This window comes from Oncorhynchus mykiss, chromosome 2 (genome assembly GCF_057628025.1).
Source record: "Oncorhynchus mykiss isolate SJ-2025 chromosome 2, ASM5762802v1, whole genome shotgun sequence".
Classification (NCBI taxonomy): domain Eukaryota; kingdom Metazoa; phylum Chordata; class Actinopteri; order Salmoniformes; family Salmonidae; genus Oncorhynchus; species Oncorhynchus mykiss.
Genome location: NC_143023.1, coordinates 59,154,522 through 59,164,858, shown reverse-complemented (window position 1 = coordinate 59,164,858; position 10,337 = coordinate 59,154,522). Strand labels below are relative to the sequence as shown.

Below are 10,337 nucleotides of genomic sequence, written 5' to 3'. Positions count from 1 at the left end.
GTACTCCATCACTCTCCTTTTTGGTCAAATAGCCCTTACACAGCCTGGATTTGTTTTGGGTCATTGTCCTGTTGGAAAACAAATGATAGTCCCACTAAGCGCAAACCATGCTGGTTATGTGTGCCCTGAATTCGAAATAAATCACTGACAGTGTCACCAGCAAAGCACCATCACACCACCTCCTCCATGCGGAACCACACATGCATAGATCATCTGTTCACCTACTCTGCATCTCACAAAGATACTGCGGTTGGAACCAAATATCTCACATTTTTTGGGTCTGAAAATTTCCTTTTTCAGACCAAAGGACATATTTCCACCGGTCTAACTCTTATTTCTTGGTCCAAGCAAGTCTCTTCTTTTCATTGGTGTCCTTTAGTAGTGGTTTCTTTGCAGCAATTCGACAATGAAGGCCTGATTCACGCAGTCCCTCTGAACAGTTGATGTTGAGTTGTGTCTGTTACTTGAACTCTATGATGCATTTATTTGGGCTGCAATTTCTGAGGCTGCTAACTCTAATTAACCTATCCTCTACAGCAGAGGTACTGTAACTCTGCATCTTCCTTTCCTGTGGTGATCTTCATGAGCCAGTTTCATTAAGAAAGAAATTCCACAAATTAACTTTTAATTGAAATGCATTCCAGGTGACTAACTTATAAAACTGTCATCAAAGCTTTGAAGAATCTCGAATCTAAAATATATTTTGATTTGCACTTTTTTGGTTACTAAATAATTCCATAGGTGTTATTTCATAGTGTTGATGTCTTCACTCTTATTCTACAATGTAGAAAATAGTAAAAATAAACAAAAACCCTTGAATGAGTAGGTGTGTTCAAACTTTTACTGGTACTATATATAAATGTGATTTTTCTGTTGTTTATTTTTAATGAACTAGCAAATTGTAGGGTATTGTAGGGTATTGTGTGTAGATTGATGAGTGGGAAAAACGATTTAATCCATTTTAGAAAAAGTTTTTAACCTAATAAAATGTCAAAAGTAAAGGGGTCTGAATACTTTCCGAAGCCTCTGTACATTATGCTAAACAATTGAATTTTTATATTTTTTATATATAAAGTACACTTTTAGTGTGTTGAAGTGTAATGATACTATATTTATAGTATACTTAAGATATACTAGAAAAATACATCTCGTGATTGAAGTATATTATTAAATTTTTGGGGATATTTAAGTCAACTTTAGTATGCATGTAATATATTAAAATAAACATTTTAATAGTTTGGATTTAAACTGTAGTGCTTTGTGTTTTATGTCTTAAATGAGTATGAAACTTTATGTGCTGAAATTTATTTTCTCAATGTGTCACGACTCCCGCTGAAGTTGGCTCCCCTGCCTGTTCGGGCGGTGCTCGGCGGTCGTCTTCACCGGCCTACTAGCTGCCACCGATCCCTTTTCCTTTTTCTGTTTGTTTTGTCTTATTAGTTGCACCTGTGTCTAATTGTGTTTTCCTGATGTGCTTCCCTATTTAAGCCTAGTGAACCCGCCCTTGTTTTGTGCGGGATTAATTTTGTGTTACGTGTTGTGTCGTTGGGATTGTTTGTGCTCCGGACCGTGTACCCTGTGTTTTGGGTTAGTCAGAATTTTCTGTGTTTTTGGGTATTGTATTTTGGTGCCAGATTAAAGTGCACTTTTCCCTTTGGAACTCTCTGCTCTCTGCGCCTGATTCTTACCTCACACACCCAGTCCCGTGTGACACAATGAGACTAAGCTGGAAAATAAAAGTAAAATACAAAAAAAAAATACAAAAAGTAATCTACTGTACCAAGCAGCTCCGAATACAAAGTTCCTCACTGAATGTGAGAAGGACATAAACTGTTGCCGGGTAATTTGGAAAAATGTAGGTGAAATTTTACAATATTTATTTTTATTTTGAGTTGTGCATTATATGCAATGATTTGGGCTGATGGCAATTGTGTTTTGCTGACATATTTTGCATATCAGATCAACAGGTCGAAGATAAAACACTGTAAATATTGACACACTTCTGACACCACAGGAACTTTGTAGTCTTTGTATGTTTTCTTCCCCTGACATATTTTCTGCTTGAGGGGAAATAATAGCTGCCTTAGCTCTACTAGGGAAAGCAGCTGTGGAAGGTTTATAACATATGGATTGTACTTTCACCATTGCAGGCACAGTAAAAAAATGATATACTGTATGTAATCCAAACAAAGATGTACAGTGTGACAATTGTATTGCTCGTTCATGCCACGTATCAATCAAATTAAAACATCAGGTTCTGTGTCTGATGTGTGTGGCTGCTCTCTTTAACAACTAGACTTTTTTTGGTGGGGGACCTAAAGGTGGAGATCAGAACAATGGTCTGTCACTGTTTGTTACCGCACATTGCAAAACCCCACACAGATCTTATACAGTCAACCGAATGTGTCAAGGATAAGCGTACATAACAGTGTGCCATAATGTAAAGCATGTTTCATTTGGGATTTGGTAGAAGTTGCCCCTTTAACCCTGGTCCACGGTCAGATGTTTTTATCCTCCTGAAAAGGTTTGGATTTGAACTCCATCGCACATAGAAAATCAGTGTTGTGTTGGAGGAAGAATCTCTCTCTCTCTCCTGTGCTCTTTCTGTCTTTCTGCCTTACACACACACACACACACCGGCAGCTCTCTGCTGAGAAACATCTTGTTTCCCGGGGCAAAAACTTGTGCTATCCTGGGGCACAAGTACAGAACATTACTAAACTGCTTCCGATTGTTCTACGACAGCTGCCGATGGCTGACGCTGACATAGTCCATGTTGGGTCAAACGACATTATGAGGGCTAAGATCGGAACTGCCGAAACTGGATTGTAAAAGAACTGATTTGAGCTCTAAAAGTCTCCAAAAAGTGGCCGATTATTTCAGTTCCTGTGCCATCGCTGGGCTGCAGGAACTGCGAACAATTCAGCAGGATACTGGCATTACACATCTGCCTAAAAGATTACTGTAGCTCTGTTGGCGTGACATTTGTAGATAACTTTGACACCTTTATGGAAACACAACATCCTCTACAGGAACGATGGAGTCCATCCAAATAATCTTGGTGCCTCTCGTTTCAAGGCCGCTTGGAGACATTGACTTATCAGCAGGCCTTGCTCAGGTAATCCCTACCATTTTGTCGGCAGAGTTCTTGTCGTGCTGCTGTAGATTTTTCTAGGGGTGTTTTCAGTCCTAATGTAAGTAACCTACTTTATGTTCCTCTAAATCCCATTGTCAGCAGTAATCATGTGTCTACGAGCCTGATGTACACTGCTAGCACTGAGACGGTTAGCCCTAGTAGGAAGCCCACTGTGAGCACTATCAGTTCGAATGTACATTTAATTGTCTTGTTTACATTTGATAAGCCTCCCAGTAAAGACCCAAAAGCAAACAAGACACCAGAAAAGGCCTAAAAATAGCCCACATTAAAAGGAAAATGCCACTAGATGATACCCTGTTGACACAGTCCCAAAATGTTTCACATGATAGCAATCCATTTTTCAAGATATAGAAAGTCTCACAGTATGGTCTGTTTTTCAAAAACTTGGCCAGAATAAAGAAAACCGCAGCCCCTCAGACTAAAGTCTACATTTTGACCCTCCCATATATTTTGTGCTTTAGAAAGTCTCAAACTATTTTATTAAGTTAATATATTCACGTAATGTATGTCATAAGACCTAATGCAAGTGACTTGATATTTTCTTTGATACTCTCATTTGGTGGCACAAATGCATTTAAAAAGCAGCTGAACCAAAAAAAACTACTTGTTTGTTTGATGACGCCATTTGGAGCGTCGATAGTAGTCATAAACATCAACTATAGTGCCAAAATTGACTGAAAGGTGTATGTTTGATAACTTTAGTCATAAAGTCAGAATTTTTTCAAAACTGAGATGTGCAAGATTTAGGAAATTAATGATGATGCCAATTTCCTTGGATATTTTAGTGTTGGGTTGGGATTTCAATCACACCCCTGTGCCCACAGGGCAGCTGGCAGCACCCCAAATTATCTGAGCATGCTGCACAGCTACACACTATCCAATCGTAGCAGCAGAATCAACCTACAATCCACTCATTTCTTTACAGACAGCAGAAGTACCCAATTGTCATTAGCATGCACAGCCTCGGGACTTGTTTGATTGACATGAGACAACGAACAAGATATTGATACACTACATTGTCTCCAATGTTATGTTGAAAGAACAAGACTTGTTATTAATTAACAGCTTTGGTTTTTTTAAACATTTAAAATCCTCACATTCGTGAGCTAACGTTAGCATCACAAACACAACTGTCAAATGGTTCTTCCAGCAAGACAATAAACCAAGCACACATCAAAGAAATTGTTAATTGACCACAAAATCAACATTTCGCAATGGCCATCTCAGTCTCCGGACTTGAACCCCATTGAAAACCTGTGGTTTGAATTGAAGAGGGCTGTACAAAAGCACAGACAAAGGATATCTTGTTTTGTTAAAAAAAAGATATTTCTCTGAGCAATTGTATTAGTATAACATAATATAATTGTCCCATTTGTTTGAGCATACAATATAGCTCAGTATTTGAATTATTTATTTTATAGTCTTTTTTGCTCATTTTTATCAAGGGTGCTAATAATTTTGGACCTGACTGTGTGTAAAATGATATTAATATTTGTACCGGATGCCTTTATCAAAATATTTGACACTCAAGAAATAAGACAAGTCGCAGAAAGTTAGAGAAATCTCCTGCTGTATACCATTCCGGAGCTTTCCCACATCGAGCTGAGGACTTACAGAACGGTCAGAAGTTGTTAGTTACAGGCCATTTTATGTGTTTTTTTAAATTATATTAGTCAGGTTTTTTTAACTGAATATTTCCAGCCAGCATTTACAAAAAAATCTAGGACAGATTTCTAGAAATATTTATAGTTCATGTGTGTGGTTCTAATGAAATACTTTGAAAAAACGGAACATAGTAAGTTAATTCACTCAGAAACACCTATACAATTTTATATATATTAAACGGCCATGTTTTCATGACTTTGATGATGCAAAATTGAGGCTCATTCTTAGCAGAAGTAACATTGACGCGTCACTTGCACATTGTATAGAGAACATAACACACCCACATCAAATCATACTGCTCTTAATGATGATGAAGAAAACAGAGGAGAAATCAGTCTGTTCAACCTCCCTTTAAATGGCCATTTGAGAACAGAATACTATGCTCATGAATTGTTGTTCAAGTGTTCTTCCAGCCTTAAAATCTTTAAGAAGGAAATATTGCGAACGTATACCATGCATACGATGTACTGCATGTTATTGAGACACACGCATTTTTGCACATTCTACCAGCCAGCCACATTGATGCAACCGGATTATGTCAGTTAAAATAATGAGGAAACAATTAATTAAATCAATTTTTTGCCTGGTGCATACTGTAGGATGATGTAAATCAACGTTTACCTATTCAAATGATATTCCCATGAAGTCTCTCTAATAAAATTGGCCCATATACTATTTGTATTTGTCGCTAATTTTGAACCAATTCTGATCAAAGAAGAATACTCTGAACTGCTGTGGCATAATCCCAACACGAGGTTTGCACTGCTAAAATGGTGCTCACACGGTCACTACCTTCAGTGGTGTTTCTTCTGAACAGCATGCAAAACAGCATGTTGGTGGTAGCTTATCCAGCAGGGTCAAAGCTTACTAGCTCAAGAGCTTCCCGTAAAGTTAACTTGCTGAAATGTACATAAAGTGATAACTTTCTGAGCTTTAGTTGCAAACTCTGTAGTCACCAGTTTGAAAATCATGAAATGTCTCGTTGTGTCTCCCCCTTCCATTAAATATGGCAGTAGCTTGGTTGTTTAAAGTAGTAAAGGTGGGTTGAAAATTAAAACCTGAAATTGTGCAACATTTTCAAAGGTAACTGTGGGCTACAAATTTAGAAAATATAACCTTTCTTCATAAACGGGTTCTGTACAATTGTCTGGTTGCTTTAATATTGTAATTTCCACCTCATTTCATGTTAAATAGTTGATTTTATGATGAAAAAATAATTCAACAGAATGGAAAGGCAGAGCCACTTGACTTTGTTCAAATGAACAAGACAGACCAGTAGCTGGACATAGCTCATTGTGTATGCACAGTTTATGATTGGCAATGTGACCACAGTTCCAGTGCTAAATAAGGTTTTCTACAAAGATACAACATATAAAACTGTTAAATATATAACTTTAGGCTTTTGAAAATACATGTAATGTTTCTTTCCCCCAAACAGATATGACGGATTTACTCTTTTCCTCCTCTTCTTTCCTGGTGAGAAATGATTTGCTTGTTTCACTATAACCAGCCATGCTGACTGCAAATTTTCAAAATATTATAGCAATGGAAAATGTAAATCTGATTTAATTAATGTTCAAAATAGAGCAGTGAGTACACAAGTACAGTTTAGTAGTCTAAAATAAATGTCATTGACAAATTACACAATGTCCTTTGACTTATTTCTTTTGCCTTCCAATTATTGTCATTAATTTGTACACAATTACTCTGCGAAATAAGTCACCGTGGGTACATTTGTGGGTATGTCTATCAAAGTGTAAGTGGGAATACAGGATTGCATGTTTTATCAACTTTAATACGTCTCTAAACCCCTTATCCCATAGTCCACTGTGTCCTCCATAACATGGTCTTTAACTTTGGTCTGTATTCTGTAAAAACACTGCAGAGGAGTTGCCAAGTGTAAACTCCAAAAGAGAATCTCGTCCTGGGTCATATCCAGAAGTTCAAGACGACCCACTTCAAGACGACCCACTGAAAAATAAGTTTGGTCTCCCACAGAATAATACAGTATTGCAGAGTCCATCGGTTCGATGTTTAGCTCCAGCTCCTGTATTCGGAGTCCGGGCCTTTGGCACCGTAGATTTGATGTGGTTTCACTCTGTTGCACAGGACAATGGACGGACAGCTGATGATAAGACAACGTATGATCCACACAGGCGATTGACCAATGGAAGCAGCTCACACACCATTCCTTCTCTCTTTCCGGAGAGTCTTTCCCCGCCATCGTCAGGAGACCTGAGAATCGATAGGAACACAACAGCCATCAGGGGAGCAGAGAAACCATAACGACACGCTACATCTGGCTCTGCAATGAGAGCTCTTCTGCTTGTGTCAGCAGTGTGTTGATGGTGATGGCCACCATCAATAAAATGGCCATCCCATCAATTCAGGCAACTCAATGCATGCAGCATGTTACATCTACAGAGAGATCCAAAATGAATGGCGCCCTTGATAAAGATGAGCAATAATGACTGCATAAAAATGCATAATTCATATACTGAGCTATTATTGTATGCAACATTTATTTATTTATTTTATACTAAGAAAACTGTTTAAAGAAAGAGATTTCTTTTAACAGGTAATATATTTTTTCTCTCAAAAAAGATTAGGGTCAAATTATTGACACCCCTCAAGATTCTTATAAATAAAGTCCCATATTACTATAGCATGCAATGACTACATGAAGCAGTTACGCTACAAACTCGTGGATGCATTGTCAATTAGTTTTGATTGTGTTTCACATTATTTTGTGTCCAATAGAAAATTACATGGTAAATAATGTATTGTGTCATTTTGGAGTCACTTTTATTGTAAATAAGAATATAATATGTTTCCAAACACTGAATGAATTGTGAATAATGACGAGTGAGAGAGTTAGAGGGTCAACGATCATACCCCCCAAGACATGCTAACCTCTCACCATTACCAATAACAGGGGAGGTTAGTATGTCTTGGGGGTATGATATTTTACCCTCTGTAACGTTCTCACTCATCATTACTCACAATTAATTTAGAATTATCCGTAATTCTGGTAAGTAATAACATATTACTTTTTTTAATCATACAATATAGCTCAGTATTTTAATTACTTATTTTATACAGTCATTATTGCTCATCTTTATCAAGGATGTCATTCATTTTGGACCCCACTGTATGTGTGACTCAGAAAACCTTGTGGCTTGAGTAAGCTACCAATTACGTCACACTGGAAGTCGTTAAGCTACACTAAAGCTTCCCTTCAGAAAAATTAATTTTACTTGACTAAAGTTATTTTGAAAAAAGTAGTTCACTACATCCAAACTACTTTGTGAAAATAAATTGTAAATCTGTATTGTCAGACTACAAATTGCAAGAACAGATCACTTTGGGTCTTGTGTAATTTAGCCACTTATAAACAAAAACAATGTGAGAATTTTGGCAGGTCTGATGCCACAAAAAGAAAGAAAATGATTGCTTACTTCACCCACATTTTATTTTTGCAAAAGGTAATGTGTAGTTCCAGTAGTTACCTACACCTCTACATGGAAAGAATACTTAGATGTGACTTTAGTTCAACTACCACCAAGCTACTGCAAATTGTAGTGGAATTACTATTTGACTACTCCCCAATATTTCTAACTGCAGATACTGTACATCAGTGGTGGGAAAAGTACCCAATTATCATAAAAAAGTATAGATAACGTAATAGAAAGTTACTCAAATAAAAGTGAAAGTCTCCCAGTAAAATGCAGTTGTCTAAGGCACTGCATCGCAGTACTAGCTGTGCCACTAGAGATTCTGGATTTGAGTCCAGGCTCTGTCTCAGCCGGCCGTGACCGGGACACCCATGGGGCAGCGCACAATTGGCCCAGCGTCATCTGGTTTAGGGGAGGGTTTGGCCGGTAGGGATGTCCTTGTCCCATCGCGCACTAGCAACTCCTAGGCCGGGGGCAGTGCACGCTGACATGGTAGCTAGGTGTACTGTGTTTCCTCCGACACATTGGTGCGGCTGGCTTCCGGGTTAAGTGGGCATTGTGTCAAGAAGCAGTGCGGCTTCGTTGGCTTGGTGTTTCGGAGGAGGCACGGCTCTAGACCTTCGCCTCTCCCGAGTCCGTACAGGAGTTGCAGTCATGAGACAAGACTGTAAACTACCATTTGGATGCCACGAAATTGTGGCGAAAAAGGGGTAAAAAAAGAAATACAAAAATATAATGAAAAATAGAAAAAGTTAAGTAAAACACACATACCCACCAAAAAGGTACTTAAGTACTTTACACCAGTGCTGTACATTTACAATGTGGTGCTCTCTCTTTCTGAGACGCAAATGTGTTACAATATTAACTATTTCTCCATATACATGCATTCAATTCTGTATATGAAATTGCACAGTGGAAAAAAACTGCCAACTTCCTACCATCTGTTTGAGTTAGAGCTCTTTCTTCATTTGATCAAGGGATTGAATGTTCTTTATTCTCTGACTGTGTGAGGTTCATTTCAGTGAATGAACTCTCTCTTAAGATGCCAAGCTGTTTCTCAGGTCGAGATTAGACACGCAAAAGATGTAAATGACTTGGAGAATACTGTGGCGTGATGCAGACCTCACTGTCTGACTGAGCCTTAATTCAATTAAATACCAGCCCTGCCACAGTTGTGTTAAATCCTATGATGACCCAACATTACAGGAGTTAAAGAGTGTGACGGATCTTCTCCATACACAGATAAAGCTTTTAAATATAATCAGGGTTGTTCCAAATTCACTGCGATTTGCCACAGCCCTACTGTACCAAAGATAGTGTGGGGCTCCACATTGCACTCAATCGATTTGGTTGTGCATACAATTATACAAAATTATAGTTGCAGTATTTATTATGACCAACTCAGTGGCCTTGTAGTTTGAGTGTCAGTCCGAAGGTTGGGAGTTTGTTCACTGTCTGAGTCATACCAAATACTGTAAAAACGGGAACCAGGGTGTCTTCCCCAATGTGTCTATGTGTTTAGTTTGTTGCGTATGTCTGTAACAGCTTTGCACATGTGGATTTGGGATTTTTTTCAAGCTCTGTGGTGTTAGATTGAGAGCAGCGGTGAACAGTAATCTTCAATTATTTTCACAGATATTCAATGGGATTCAAGTCTGGGAATTGGCTGGGCCACTCAAGGACTTTCGCATTCTGGTTCTTAAACCATTCCAGGATTGCTTTGGCTGTATGATTGGAATCATTGTCCTGTTGGAATGTAAATCTGTGCCCCAGTCTAAGGTCGTTTGCACTATAGCAGGTTCTCACCAAAGATTTGCCTATATTTGGCTCCATTCATTGTTCCCTCTATCCTTACCTGTCTACCACTCCCTGCTGCTGATAAGCATACCTATAGCATGAAGCTGCCACCACCATGCTTCATGGTAGGGATGGTGTTAGACGGATGATGAGTTGTGCTTAGATTTCTCCATACATAGAGCTTTGCATTCAGGAACCGAAGAGTTACATTTTTGTCTCATCAGACCACAAAGTCTTTTGCCTTATCATATAAGAATCATTCA

General features: G+C 38.3%; 1 protein-coding gene across 1 annotated transcript in view; it reads right to left on the bottom strand.

The window, feature by feature from the left end:
* Window positions 1-1,865: 1,865 nt before the first annotated feature.
* Window positions 1,866-10,337, bottom strand: part of LOC110492721 (chemokine-like protein TAFA-5) — a 162,564-nt gene continuing 154,092 nt past the window's right edge. The window contains exon 5 of the mRNA XM_090203678.1: window positions 1,866-7,057. The gene's annotated coding sequence lies outside the window, so the exon portion shown is untranslated. The remainder of the gene's footprint in view (window positions 7,058-10,337) is intronic.